At 36.6% G+C, this 14,995-nt stretch overlaps 1 protein-coding gene across 3 annotated transcripts in view; it reads left to right on the top strand.

The window, feature by feature from the left end:
- Grid2 (glutamate ionotropic receptor delta type subunit 2) overlaps window positions 1–14,995 on the top strand; it is a 1,393,268-nt gene that overhangs the window by 388,296 nt on the left and 989,977 nt on the right. The window lies entirely within an intron of this gene.

Here is a 14,995-nt window from a genome sequence, read left to right as displayed (position 1 = left end):
ACTGAGCTGAACTCTGGAATTGAGTTGCAGAGAGGGATGAGTGATGTGTAAAGGGGTCAAGTCCAGGCTGGAAAAACCCACAGAAACAGCTGACCTGAACAAGGGGGAGCTCATGGACCCCAGACTGATAGCTGGAAAACAAGCTATCTAGACCCCATAAATGTGGGTGTCAGTGAGGAACCTTGGCAATCTATGGGGCCTCTGGTAGTGGATCAGTGTTTATCCCTAGCAAAAAATGGACTTTGGGTGCCCATTCCACATAGAGGGATACTCTTTCAGCCTATACACACCATGGGGGAGGGCCTAGGCCCTGCTTCAAATGATGGGACAGACTTTGAAGATCCCCGTGGAAGGCCTCACCTTCCCTGGGGAGCAAAAAGGGGATTGGATAGGTAGTTGGATGGGGCAGGAGAGGAAGGGAGGGAAAGGGAAGTGGGATTGGCATGTAAAACACGCTTGTTTCTAATTTAAATAAAAAAGAAAAACGAAAAAAAGAAAAGTCACTCAGTAGTTCTGTCCAGCTTCATGATTCCCTCAGGGTTAGTAAAGTCTTTGTGCTTTTGTGACAGCCTAGTCACACTCCTGTCAGTCCCTCCTCTTTGCTTGTCCTGAGTTCGCTGTCAGCTGGCCTGTAAAAGGACACCTTATCAGGTCCTTAACAGTTAAAGATCCTTTAACAGATCCTTTAACAATTGAAAGTCATTCAGGCACCTTCAGCTGCATGCACCTGATCATGATGTTCCAGATGGCCAAGTTCGGCTGTTACTGTCTGTCGCTAAAGAGACAGGATGTTACTCTAACATGCCATGTAAGTCTCTGTGTCTGATTCTCAAATCAATGTCCAATTGAGTCCAAATGTCCAAAACATGCTTTGTTGGATCAACCATTCTTTCCAAATCTTGATCATTTTGATCCTTACTGACAAAAAGATGTTTGTTTTTTCATTTCTAGAAATGGCTTTTAAAGTCTGCTTTGTATTAATTTGTCTATTGTAAAGAAATCTTACATTACTTAAATTCTAATTCTCTTCTACTCCATATGCTACATGTTTTGATTAATTTCTCTTGTATGGGTTATTACAATAGCAAACTACTGATTACATTAGAGTGGGAAAGAAATGGCTGATGTTAATATTGCTTCACTGAGTGATCAGGTATTGATGAGTGCTGGTTTCTTCACAGCTCACTTCAGCTAATGTGAGAAATAGCAATGGAGATCTATAGGATACCGAACTCATGGAGATGTTACACAGTCCACATTTGAGATTCTTTTTGCGGCCTTAAATGTTATTATGGTCAAAAGTATCAAAACTGTGAAACTGATATCCAGTTTCAAACCTCTCCAGCCAAAGGCTCTAAATAGAGATATCATATTATTAAAATCAAGAAAAGGAAAATTGCTTCATTTATATAAAGAAATACAGTCAAATGTAGGATCTCTACAGACAAAATATTATTGTCATTGCAGATTTTTGTGCCAGGCAAGCTGAGTTAGAAGAAAATAGTGTATAGCTAGGAATGTAATGCCTTTTAAAATAGATTTAAAATAGACTACTATTTTAAACAAAATGGAACCTGTACGTCTTTAATTCAATGTTCTTGTTAAAAATAAAAAATATTACTCTGATAATAGAAAATTAGTTAATTAAAATTAACCTCAGTCATTTGCATAACTTTGTATAGTACAGTCTAGATATTGACAGTTACTTTTCAGAAGGAATCAAACAATAAATCACAGGACATAAGATTTTTATCTACTTGATTTTCCAAAGAAGACTTGTGCCAGATCTATGGCATTTTTATTCATTCACCACAGGAGCTCAATTCATATTCTTAGATTTAATTAAGAGTTTTCAAATGGATATATTTGATAGTGCATATTAATTTGTGATACAGTTAGATCTGAATTGCTTTTGTTCCCTTATGCCTTATGCTGTTTCTTAAAGAAACGAAAATTCTGTCCAGTCTCCAGAATGATTCTGTACGTCCTACTTTTGACCTTAATTCATGCTTATGACTTCTTATAATTAAGTCTGCTTCTTCTATCAAGCGATACTAAGTTAACTCCAATGGTATGGGGGCTGGTTTTAGAAAGTGCATGGAAGAATAGTGTGTAGCTTGAAAATAGCATCAGTAGATTTTGACAAAATCAAACAACAAGGAAATAATCAAGTATGTATTTTTATGGTTGTAATAATATATGGTAGACTAGAGTAAACTTTAAAAAGACCTTTATTTGTATATTCAGTTATTGATTAATTATACTAGCATATTAACTAAACACATTAAATGTCTTAGCCAACCGCTGATTCCCACTCACCATTGTGTAATTGTGTGCTGGTGAGCTTCCCAGATTGCAGTGGATGGTTCTAAGTCCATATTTACACAGATAGCCTTTGTTAAATAATGGATTATACAAAAAGATATGATTTTTGGAAAAATACTTGAGAGGAGAATGGAGGGAACACTGAGAGAGAGAGAGAGAGAGAGAGAGAAAAGATAGAGTAGTGTTAGAGTCATCAGATGATGTTATATAATGTCGAAATTGTCATATAACTAATACAATTAATAAAACTTATGTGAATTTCTTGTCCTTATGAGACTTATAACTTAGTGACAGGAAAAATATATGTTATATAACTAACACTAGTTATATTTATATATTTTATATAGACACATAGTATCTATCAATATCAATATGGATATGCATATCAGGTATACGTTTGAGTAAGTTATAGGTACTATAAAGAGTTAGAAAAGTAAATTAAATAGAGGCAAATTATATGATACAATTTTATTTGGTATGATCAAAGAAAATGCTTATGATTTTCTAAATTAGCATGAATGTGAATGGTACAGATGAGTTAGCTGCTAGATTATTTGCTAGGTCAGTTTTTCAAGAGAAGAATTAATACAAACCAAAAGCCTGATGTAGGAGCATGGCTGTCTTTTGTTACACTCCATATAAAGGACCAGAAGCATTGCAATGAATGATAGACACAGGGAACCCTCAAAGGAAGATGAATCAAACATGTGTTTGAATGTCATAAGGTTTTAAAATTTTAGGATGATGGGTACTCAGAAGATAGGAAACATTTTGGGTTCTAGATAGACTAGATATATCCCAAGTAGATGTTGTCACTAGTAGATGCTGAACAGAGAAATGAAATAGAGAGATAGATGATGGATGGATAGATAGATACATAGATAGATAGATAGATAGATAGATAGATAGATAGATAGATAGAGGCAGAGACAGAGAGAAGAGAAGAATGAAAGCAAGAAAAACAGAAAGTGGAACTTGACAGGCAGACTTATCTGAAACAAATCATTTGTAACTTATCACCAAAGCTCTAAGACCATGGGAAGAATGGTTTCAATGTTTGCACTCCTCATTATGGATTTACTCCTGACACTTCTATACTACTACATTGAACAAAACTTAGCTTAGTTCCCTTGCCTAATTGTAAGGAGGATAGTCAATATATACCTTTGTCTGGCTCTTTATTTGTCTGGTTAAATAGTTTTAATTAAAGTTTTTTTTAAGAACTTCTCATACTGACTGATGTTTAGTGAATCTTCCTAGAGCATTACAAAGAATCTGAAATTCAAGCTGAGTTACTCTCTATTTATTTGCAGGGTGAACATTTGGAGAGCCTGGAGGTGAAATATTATTATTATTATTATTATTATTATTATTATTATTATTATTATTGGAATCCTGTGCACAATGCAGGTAGTTGATAGGTTTCCACAGGTAGACTGACAGTCTCAGGAAGGTTTATTGAAGCTTACAGGAAACAGTGACCTGTGATGTAGCCAAATGACTGCTAAAATGACATGAAAAGAAAACTCTGGCTGCCTACAGCACTACTAATGTACCTGAAATGTTTCAAGTGCATTTTAGTAGTTACAAAAGGACTCGACACGGAATACTGGAAACTCAGCTGTCACTTCATCCCCTGTGACTCTGGTACAGAGAGGCTTCTCCTGATTGCCAGCACTTTTAGTGGAAGCTCAAGGGACTTGCAAGATTACTTTATTCTCAATTTGATTGTTCCCCTCTCTGTTTGATCTTTACCTATCTGCTGAGATTTAAATTTAGTAGGACTGAAGAAGGGCTTTTATTTTGATATGCACTCCTGTAGAACTGACCTAGAATGAGGCTGTGTTATCACATATAAAGTATCTGATTTGCATACTTATTCTCAGCAAAAGAATGTTCAACTTTTTCCTGGTAAGCTCCAGGAGACAGGTTTTAGAGCCCACTGTCAATATGGGTGGTCTTCTGATTTATACAGGTACATTTTACTGGAAAAGCTATTGTAAGTTAAAATAACAGCGGTCAAATTAAATTTTCTCCCAGAGAAAGTTACAAAAGAAGAATGTCTTTGAAGATATGATATTCAACCTTGTGCAGATAGGAAGACAATAAATAAACTGAATGCATATACATATATGCATTCATATAAAATATGATGCATATATAAAATAATATGCACAATATAAAGCACATTTTACTGTCAATCACAGACAATGCACTCAATGCAAGTTCAGTTAGCAGAAACTTACTTGAATAGTCACTGGTACTTTAACAAATAAACACTCACGTACCAGTTAGACTATCAATACCTATATTATGGATTGGTATTGTGCATAATGTAACAGCTACTGGTTTAGATAAAACTTGGTTTTTATTTCAGATCTATTAGTTAGTAGATTAGACCCCAAGTAATTAATCAGTGTCTGTAGGTTGGATTCTGAATTGTCTTTAGTAAACATTCAATCTTATAACCTTTTGATAATATCACAGTCTCCTTGGACACAAACAATGTCATATGATATAAATTAGGTTCAGAGGTATGTGAGTATTGTGCCATATGGTGTTCTTTCTCCTTTACTGTATACTTTTGCTCTCTCTTGTCCTTGTTCTTTTTGGTAGGATTGTGCATAGACATAGTCTTTTTTGGGGGGCGGGGGGTTTCGAGACAGAGTTTCTTCTCTGTGTAGCTTTGGAGCCTATCCTGGCACTTGCTCTGTAGACCAGGCTGGCCTCGAACTCACAGAGATCTGCTTGCCTCTGCCTCCCGAGTGCTGGGATTAAAGGCGTGCAATGTCCTGCCTAAAATGTGTTTCTTTCTTCTTCTTCTTCTTCTTCTTTTTGTTTTGTTTTGTTTTTGTTTTTGTTTTTGTTTTTTGATACAGGGTTTCTCTGTGACTTTGGAGGCTGTCCTGGAACTAGCTCTTGTAGACCAGGCTGGTCTCAAACTCACAGAGATCCACCTGCCTCTGCCTCCCACGTGCTGGGATTAAAGGCATGCGCCACCAATGCCTGGCTGCATAGACATAGTCTTAAAAAGCTATCTCCACCCATACAAATAAAGGTAACCATAAAGAGAGCACATGTTAAGTATACACAGATAAATTCATGGAGTGAAGCTGTTCTACTAACTGGCCAGTATGTCTAAAATAGAAAAAAATAATCTTTCATTCTTATTTAAGTCACTTCTCTTAGTATAAGTGACCTTAGACAATTAATGTTGGCTTTTTTGGACAAAATATTTCCATGTTAGAATCACTTAAAATAGCATTTGGCTCACAAATCATACTTAGATATAATTTGCATATACTTATTTTTCTTTTCCTGTGCATGTATATGTATGTGGTAGGCATGTCTATGTGTAGAGAGAGTTTCTTTAAAGCCTGGTCCCCCTCGCCATTTAGATCCAAATAAACACACTGATGTTTATATTAAGTATAAACCATTTGGCCAATGGCTCAGACTTCTTACTGGCTAGATCTCTCTTAATTATTATCCCATTTTACTAATCTAAGTATTTCTATGTGGCCTTATCTTTGAAGAGGAGGCCCGACATATCCTATCTTCCAGGTATCAACATGGCATCTCCTGGCCAGCTGGCCTCTCTCTGTGTGTCCTCTCAGCAGAATTCTCCTAGTCTGGTAGCCCCATCTATATTCCTGCCTGGTTACTGGTCAGTCAGTGTTTTATTCATCAACCAATAAGAGAAACATATATACAGAAGGACATTCCCATCATGTATGTATGCACATTCATATGATGCACACATGTGCATGAATGTGGAGGCATGAGGAGGTTGAGTTGGGAAACTTTATCACAGTCACACCTTGATCATTGAGGATGAGTCTCCTTCAAACCAGAACTCATCAGTTGTGCTCAATATCGATAATTGTGCTACTCGGATTGCTCCATATCAAGGGGAATCTCTGCCAAATCTTTCTTAAACAGGAGTTATAAGTGGGCAGCCATACCCATCAGAGAGTTTTGATCCAAAATCTAGACCATTTGCTTGCTCCAGGAGTGTTAACCTCTTGTCTGTTTTTTCAGGCTTTATTTCTTTGATTTTTCCCCTAATCTTGATAATTTTTTTCTTATTTAAAATTAGACATGTATTTTATCATTAGTCAGCTTTAAGGCAGAAAAAATGCCACTTGAGTAAATCACATTTATTAATCCCTAGTCATTTTCAAGAAAGTCAATGAGGTGATTGCATTACAGATTGTTTTTAAATAAGCTGAGGTACAGATACAGCTTTCTGTACACATGTCCACTTGTCTGTGTACATGTGGATATATCTGTGTGTCCTGGAGAGCATTTTTCTGAGATTATATCGAGTATATGACTCCAAAATCTTTTGGAAAGATGTGTTGCCAAGTTGTGAGCCAATCAGTACTTCCTATACCCTTAAGAATTGTACACTGTTATTGTTAATAATGGTGGTTCTGTGTACCTCAATAACTTTTATAAAGAACAGAATTCCCTGCCACCCTCTGACTGTAGTATATTGTGTCACTTTTTAATATATATTATGAACATGTTTAAATTTAGCAAGTAAATAGTTATGTAATAGTCATCTTTTTACGATTGATTATTATTTGGCAGTATATTACAGACACAATGGCCATTTTTTCTAAGAGTTTGTATCCTCTATCTCAGGTTGTGTCTGACTTTAAGTGTTTCTCATTGTACTGCTGAAGTGGTAATATATTGCTTAATGAACTAATAAAGCTTGGCTGGAGATCAGAATACAAAGCTAGCCACAGCCATAGAAGCTGAGCAATTGATGGCACACTTCTTTACTGTCAGGACTCCAGAGACAGAGGCAAATGGGGCTCTGTGAGTTAAAGGCCACCCTAGGCTGCATAAGAGTGAACCAGTCTAAAAGAGAAACAGAGCTCATCTATTTAATCCCAGTGCTAGAGAAAATATAACGAACTCAGTACAGTCTCAGGAGCAGTCTGAGATTTGGTGAGGAGCCCTGCAGTCTAAAGATGCAGTGGTGGATCACCCCTTCTCTCTGAGCATTGATAGAGATAGTCTAGTGGCTGGCTGATTTGTTTCTCTGATCTTCAGCTTGAACCCCAAAGTCTGTCTCTGGGTTTTTATTATCTATGCTACATGAAGTAGTCCACAACAGTGCAGCCTACTTATAAAAACATCAAAAACACATGGAAGATCTGAGTTCAGGTTCCAGTATCCATGTTGAGCAACTCACAACTAACAATAACTGCAAATGTAGAGGATTGTGTGTGTGTGTGTGTGTGTGTGTGTGTGTGTGGTGTTTGAGAGATAGATAGATAGATAGATAGATAGATAGATAGATAGATAGATAGATGATAGACAGATATATAGAATATATGGAGTTTAAATATTCTTTAAATTTGTGTCCTCATGTTATTTTCTTAATATTGTGTAATACAGTAACTGACATTGTAAAGCAAACAGAACTTCATGCTCACAGAATTTGTTTGGAGAATGAAAGTCGAGGGTATCTATAATTCTGCAATGGGATCTGTTTTGTGGTAAACAATACAGTTTTGTGGAGGCAGAGACATCAATTCTTACCTTATTGAGAGGCAGCATGTACTGCACTTTTGATTGCTTAGTCTCAGAGGCTTTATCTTGCTGGCTGAGTTAAATCTCTCCTGAGTCAGACTGGAAAGATGTCTTACTCATTAACTCTAAACAGAGGCAATCACCCAGAAGACTGTAGTTTCAGTTTACTCACTTGTGTTGCTTTTAATTGTGAATATCCCCTCTGTGGGATAAAATAAGATTAGTGAGAAGCCTCCTAGTATGGTCTGTTGTCTTATGAACCTATTTCTATACATTTAGGAGTTTTACTAAACATAAAAACAATGAATATTGAATCTCAAATAATAAAGAGTACATTATTTTCCTTTATAAAACCCTTCTGGGGTCAGTTGGATGCAGGGAATATCTTTTCAGGGTTCAAACCTATTTTCACAGATGAGATTTAGTTCCTAAGAATACCAAGGTTTGAAATAATTGAACAAAGCCCGGTTATATGTTGTTGTTTTACTGTATTCTACTTAATACTCTTTACTCATAATGCAATAACTTGATCAGAAATATAGTCACATAAATGCAATAAAAATAAAAACCTATGTATAGCAAAATTAAACTTTTGTTGAACTTTAACATTTGAAGATACTTCTTGATAATTACACATAAAATAGACTGTGAAACCCTTTTTGCCTTCTTTTAAAGATCAAGCTTATATCTAACTTTGAGTATATTGCTAATAAGGGAAAGACATATGTTTTCAGTTCATGATGTGAAAGAGTGGACATCCTGTGTCCTAGTAATCTTCATAAAATATCTATGAATTTTCAAAAGCCTATTTTAACTTTACTAGGTTTATCTACCTTAAAACCACACAACTGCTATTTGTATCTGAAGACCATATATATTATTCAGAATTACTGCTAACCACATCATCTTGTCTGGCTTATACATGGAGTCCCATAGGGATTTTTTTTAATAAAACATTTATTTCCTGTTCTACATACTTTTTTAGGTTCAGGTAACCAGACTATTCAACAAAGTCATTATTTATGAACTGAATTTTTTGGCAAGCAATAACAGACATACTAAAATAGTACCTATACTCCATTTGCATTGGCTAATGCAAGAAGGATTAAATTCAAAGGCCAAAGGAACCTTTAGGTTCTTTGAAAGAGTTCAGGCAAGGCAGAGGTTGAAGTCCCTTGCAAGGCCTCCCTTTCAGCTCACACTAAAGGGTGAGAAGAGGTGGCCAGCAGCAGTAGAACTGGTTAGGATCGATGTACTTCCTGAGGAGAGAGAATACAACATGAAATTAGAGTGAGGAGAAGGTCTATAGCCAAAGGAGCCATTGTGCTTGGGCAGGAGTGGGCAGACGCTGTTATGGCTTCTTGTGAGGCACATTAAAACCTTTAAAAACATCGAACAATCTATTCTTTTTTAACCTCTACTAAACATGGATTATTTGTAGAGAACTGGGGTATCTTTGATAGAAAAATGCTTTTGAATAGTGATGTTCATGAATGAAATTATCAACTATAATTACACAGGGATTGAAAAATTACTTCTAGAGTTTATTTAAATATAAGTTTTTTTTTTTTTTTTTTTTTTTTTTGTCTGGCCACAGATTTCCTTTGTAACCTATCAAGTGATTTCATTTCCAAGTCTGTCCTTCATATACAGAGAACATTGATCTTTTTTTTTTTTTTTTTTTTTTTTTTGGTTTTTCGAGACAGGGTTTCTCTGTGTAGCTTTGGAGCCTATCGTGGCACTCGCTCTGGAGACCAGGCTGGCCTCAAACTCACAGAGATCCACCTGCCTCTGCCTCCCGAGTGCTGGGATTAAAGGCGTGCACCACCAACGCCCAGCTGTTCTTTTTGTGTTTATTATAGTCAGTGTGTAAACTAAGCTTGTAGGATGCAGAATTTTGTGTATAAAACCACTGAGGATTTTCCATACAATTGTCCCAAATAAGCATTATCCCATTATCCACAATATTCTTTGTGTGTGTGTGTGTGTGTGTGTGTGTGTGTGTGTGTGTGTGTGTGTGATATCACTGAATTTGAGCCAGAATTGCACGTATACACCTTGACACCTAGGTAATTACTAGGAAGACTAAGAGATTACTAAACAGTTCTCTAATTTCTGAGTGAATTATTATGTGGAGTTAAAGAATGTATCTATTTTCTTTTCAGATAATGAAACTCAAAGCGTTGTTCTTTCTGTACAATAATAGCACTCAGCTACATCTTTAGAAAATGTATTTGTTGTAACAAAATTATAAATTCTTAGTATATTATTTATTCTTCTCACACACATCCTCACTGCAATTTCCCCCTCTCTCCTCCCCCAAGTCCTGCCTACACCTCCCATCAACCCCCAGATCTGCTTCTCTTCCTTTCCTGTCAGTAAAGTTAAGGCCTACTAGGGATACAAATCAGACATGGCATAGCAAGCTACAATAAGACTAGGAACAAACTCTCATGGATGGATGAGGCAACACAGTAGGAGGAAAACAGTCTCAAGAGCTGGCAAAAGAGATAAGAGACACTCTTTATTCCCACAATAACACCAATATAAACAACCATAACATATATGCAGAGGACCTAGCTCAGACCTATACAGGTTCCATGATTGTTGCTTCAGTCTCTGTGAGCTCCTCTGAGCCCTGCTTAGTTGATTCTGTGGACCATGTTCTCCTGGATTCCTTGACCCCTCTGGCTCATAAGGAAGTTACCAGTTATACATTTTATTTATCTTTCTCTAGAAATAAAGTAGTTGGCAACAATAACTGTAATACTAAAAATAACTTAAAATCTCTGCTCCAATTTCCTTATATTACAAGAAAGTTAATCATCATTAAGGTTCATTGATATAACCTCAGTTACCAGAAAACATCTAAAGTATAACTAAAACTTTATGCTTTCAGTCAGACCATCCAAAGAACCCTTCCTTTTCAGTGTAGATGGGCTCTGGGTTCTGCCAGACACCCAAACTTAGCTGAACAATGTGTAGTTAAAATACCCAAACAACTTGGCAAGATTCTAATTTTTTTTAGACTTAGTACCTTTATTAAATATTAAAATAAGAGATCAATGAAAGGACTTCATTTGATTGTTAGATTAATCAGCACATGACTTCTTCTGTCATAACTGTTAACTGTTAATTTCCTGCATCTAGTTCCAAAATATGATTAACGTTCACAATACCAATGCAATTCATTTTGAAAGCAACCAGTGTCATTGCACAAAAAGTATATTGTTAATACAAGATTGTGTTTAGGAAATTAGTAACTGCAGGTGTAGTGTCATACTGAAAATAATTTAAGAAAATTAATCTGTGATATGATGTGGAGATGACAAGCAACTCTGTAAAATTAACAGATTTTGATAATTTGGGCAAAACACTTTACTAATTTCACTTGGTTTGAAGGAGAAATAAATGCCATATGTGCTTAATTTTTCATTGCTGTAAATAATGACATTCAGAATGTGTTCAGCACTCTGTGATCTAAGTGTAATTTACACTGTAAAAATAGATAATTTTGTGAATAATTATGAGCTTTGTACAAGATACTATGATGATAACATGAAACAAATACCTTATTGTGTGTTGTAGATCATGTGGTGGCTAAATGGATACGAACCAGATAGTGAGTGGTATTTATTTAATATTACAAAAGCAATCTACAGTAATGATTTTTAAAAAATAAAACAACTGAAATATTAGAATGAGATACCCACCCAGGCACACAGAAACCAAGAGCAAGCCTTGCAAATAGCTTTGGGAGGGTATCAGTGGGTATTTAGTGAGTATTAACATTACAATTAGATGTATTCCTCTTCTTATTTTTATTTTATTTTTATTTTCTTTTTTTGAGACAGAGTTTCTCTCTGTATATTTGTAGACCAAGCAGGCCTTGAACTCACAGAGATCTGCTTGTCTCTGCCTTCTGAGTCCTGGGATTAAAGGCATGTGCCACCACTGCTTGGCATTTATTTATTTATTTATTTATTTATTTATTTATTTATTTATTTATTAAGTTGATGATTTGCTAAAAGCAGCCTGGAATGCAAATGCAGCATAAGGAAACCCTGCTACCTCCATTGAAATGTCTCTTCATTCCTCTGTGAGAATTGTTCTCCCTATTTAATTGCGGTAGACAATCAAAAAGAAAAGTTTCTGCTACATCATCCTTAAAAAATTCTTTCAGATACTACAGTGAGTATGAACTAAATTAACTACATTGTGCATGGATGAAGTTTATGTGCCAGTATGTCCCTTACTGGTAACTAAATAAATTTTCTAGGTCTTTGTAATTGTAATAATACAATTACGAAACATGACAAGCAAAAATAGTAATAGTATATGATTCAAAATGCTAAATGAGGAAATATGTGAAACATTTTGTTCATATAATTTTTCTTTTCATTGAAAAGAGATTTTTAAAAAATAAATAAATAAAAATAAAAAGAAGATGCATTCTTTCCTCATACAATGTATCCTGGTTACAGTTTTCCCTCCTGCTCCTCCCTGTTCCTCCCCACTGTACCTCCAATCTGGATCTATTCTCTTTCTGTCTCTCATTAGAAAAGTACAGGATTCTAAGAGATATCAACAATAGATAACGAAAGTCAATAAAACAAAAAAAAATTCATTGTATTGGACAAGGCAACCCAACAGAAGTAAAAAGACTCCAAGAGCAGTCACAAGAATCAGAGACCCATTTGTTCACACACTCAGTAATCCCACAAAAATATTAAACTGAAAGCTACAAGATATATTCCAAGACCCTGATGCAGGCAAGCGTTGGTCCCAGGCTTAATGTTCAGTCTCTGTGAGCTCACAGGAGCTTTGGTCAGTTGATTTAGAGGGCCTTGTTCTCTATTGTCCTCTTTTCCCATGGCTCTTACACTCTTTCTCCATCGACTTCTGCAGGGTTCCCTGAAGCTCTGTAGAGAGGGTTTTGAAGATTATTGCAATTAGTGCAAGTTGGACTGAACCAGTATCTATTTAAAGTTGAGTAGTTTTCTGTGCGTAGATAAATTCTTTTTAAATAGTTGAGGTGTGGAGTGACTGGGTATTTTACCATCAGTGATACTAGAGAAGACTTCTGTTTTCTCAGGAGCTGGGAAAGGCTACATTGAGTCTTTCCATTCAAAAGTTCTATGGTTTAAGAATTTATAGACAAAACTTTCCATAATGTCAACATCTCATTTCTTGGTTATTTTTAACACTAAAATGTTGAATTTTAATGTTAAAATAGAATTTTCTATGCCTGTTTCCTTATTTCAGCTAGTCCTTGTGTTTAGATTTCTATAGAACTAGTCACCTTAAGTCAGAGCTTCTTGGTTAATCCCTATCTGCTTAAAGATCATTGGTGTCTCGTACATTCTTCAATTGAAAATATGAAATTATGTATATAGGACTCAATATATGAGTTGTTATTGAATGTATTGCCTTTTAAGGGAGTTCCAGAAGTGTTATGGTGACCCCATATTACACTAATGATGAATTTCTGGAAATAACTAAGATTACTAGGTCACAAATGTGATGTTATTACCCAATAGGAGGAGTGTAAGAAATGGAAGGGAAGATAAGCCAGGGTTAATGTGTATAGATAGGGGCACAGGACAGCTCAGTAAGAGCTGTTCTTCTGGAAGCCAAAGACACATCTATCATATCCATTCTGGACCCCCAGCTTCTAGACAGTAAGGAAATGTATTTATGTTGGGTTTTTGCTGTGTAAGACCTCCAGAAAGCTCAGGCCTCCAGGATCTTAGCCCAGGATTGCAGCTACCCCAATCACTATGCAGAGGTGGAAGCTTGATGCAAACTGCATGAGGCTTTATTATAGTTGTTTAACGAGCTAACCCCATGTTAGCTCGTGTCTTTCATCTAGCAGATGGCTAGAAAGACAGCTTGAAGTGACTGCATAGAGATCTTACAGGGCAGCGTAAGGGGAGTGTCTAGGGGTATGCACAGGCTCAGGATTGGTGTGCCTCCAGGCTTGGAGGGCTTGCCCTGTGTTGATTGGCCAATTGGTTGTTATGGCCCATTGGCCCTCCCAGGGTGGTTGCTATGCTCTGTTTGTCATTGCTGTGTGCTTGTCCATAAAGCACACCCAGAGCTGTAAAGCATACCACCACCAGCTAACTTCTGATTGGTTCCTTGCCACGAGGCAGGCACCTAACTTCTAGTGACCAAGGCAAGGTCAGACAAGCACTTACTTGTTCAGGTTTTATGGCTGCCAAAAGGGGCAGGCATCTGACCTTAGTGACCAAGACAAGGTCAGGCAAGTGCATGTTCGGCTGTTATGGCTACCGAAATGGGGAGCTGGTCCCTTCAGCTGAAGGGAACCTTTCTGTGCCCTTCTATTGCTGTATAGCAACACTATGACCTCAGAAACTCTCATGAAAGAAAATATTTAAATGGAGGCTTGATTACAGTTTCTGAGGCTTAATCTTTTATCGTGGTGGCAGAAAGCATGGTAGCAGGCAGGAGTGTTGCTAGAGAGGAGATGAGCACAACATGTGTGATTCACAAGCAGAGACAGAGGGCTTTTGCAACCTCAAAGCCCATTGCCAGTGACACACTTCTCTAACAAGACCAGACCTATTCCAGTGAATCAACACCTCATAATCCTTCTAATCCTTTCCAGTAACAGCACACCCTGGTGACTAAGCATTCAATTATAGGAGTCTATGGTGACAATTGTTATTCAAACTACCACATCTGCCATGCAGAGTACAAATGTGTTTTATGGTTACAGTCCATTTGATGCCTAAGGGTACAGGCCAGTGAGAACTTAAATGTCCTAATACTCAGAACACCCCATGCAATTTTCCATCCCACCCCACCTCCCCTCTTCAATTTACCAGTGCAACAGTAAACTAAACATTCAGCTCATACTCCCATCTTGGCTGAAAACATTTTTGTCAATTGCCTTCCAATGCCCTTTGCTGCTTATGGACATGTCTGCATAGCCTTTAAAACCATGTTCCTTGCATCTTTACACAGAGTGTACATGAATTTGTCTAGAATTTTCTCTTCACTTGATTACTATTTTCCTGTATAGTTAAAACAGAACACTAAACTTCCACTCGCACACATCCTCCCTGAATAGTTCCAATAAAACACAGGAAGTTAA

The sequence above is a fragment of the Cricetulus griseus genome, chromosome 8 (assembly GCF_003668045.3).
Source record: "Cricetulus griseus strain 17A/GY chromosome 8, alternate assembly CriGri-PICRH-1.0, whole genome shotgun sequence".
NCBI classification, from domain to species: Eukaryota; Metazoa; Chordata; class Mammalia; order Rodentia; family Cricetidae; genus Cricetulus; species Cricetulus griseus.
This window is presented reverse-complemented; position numbering and strand designations above follow the sequence as displayed.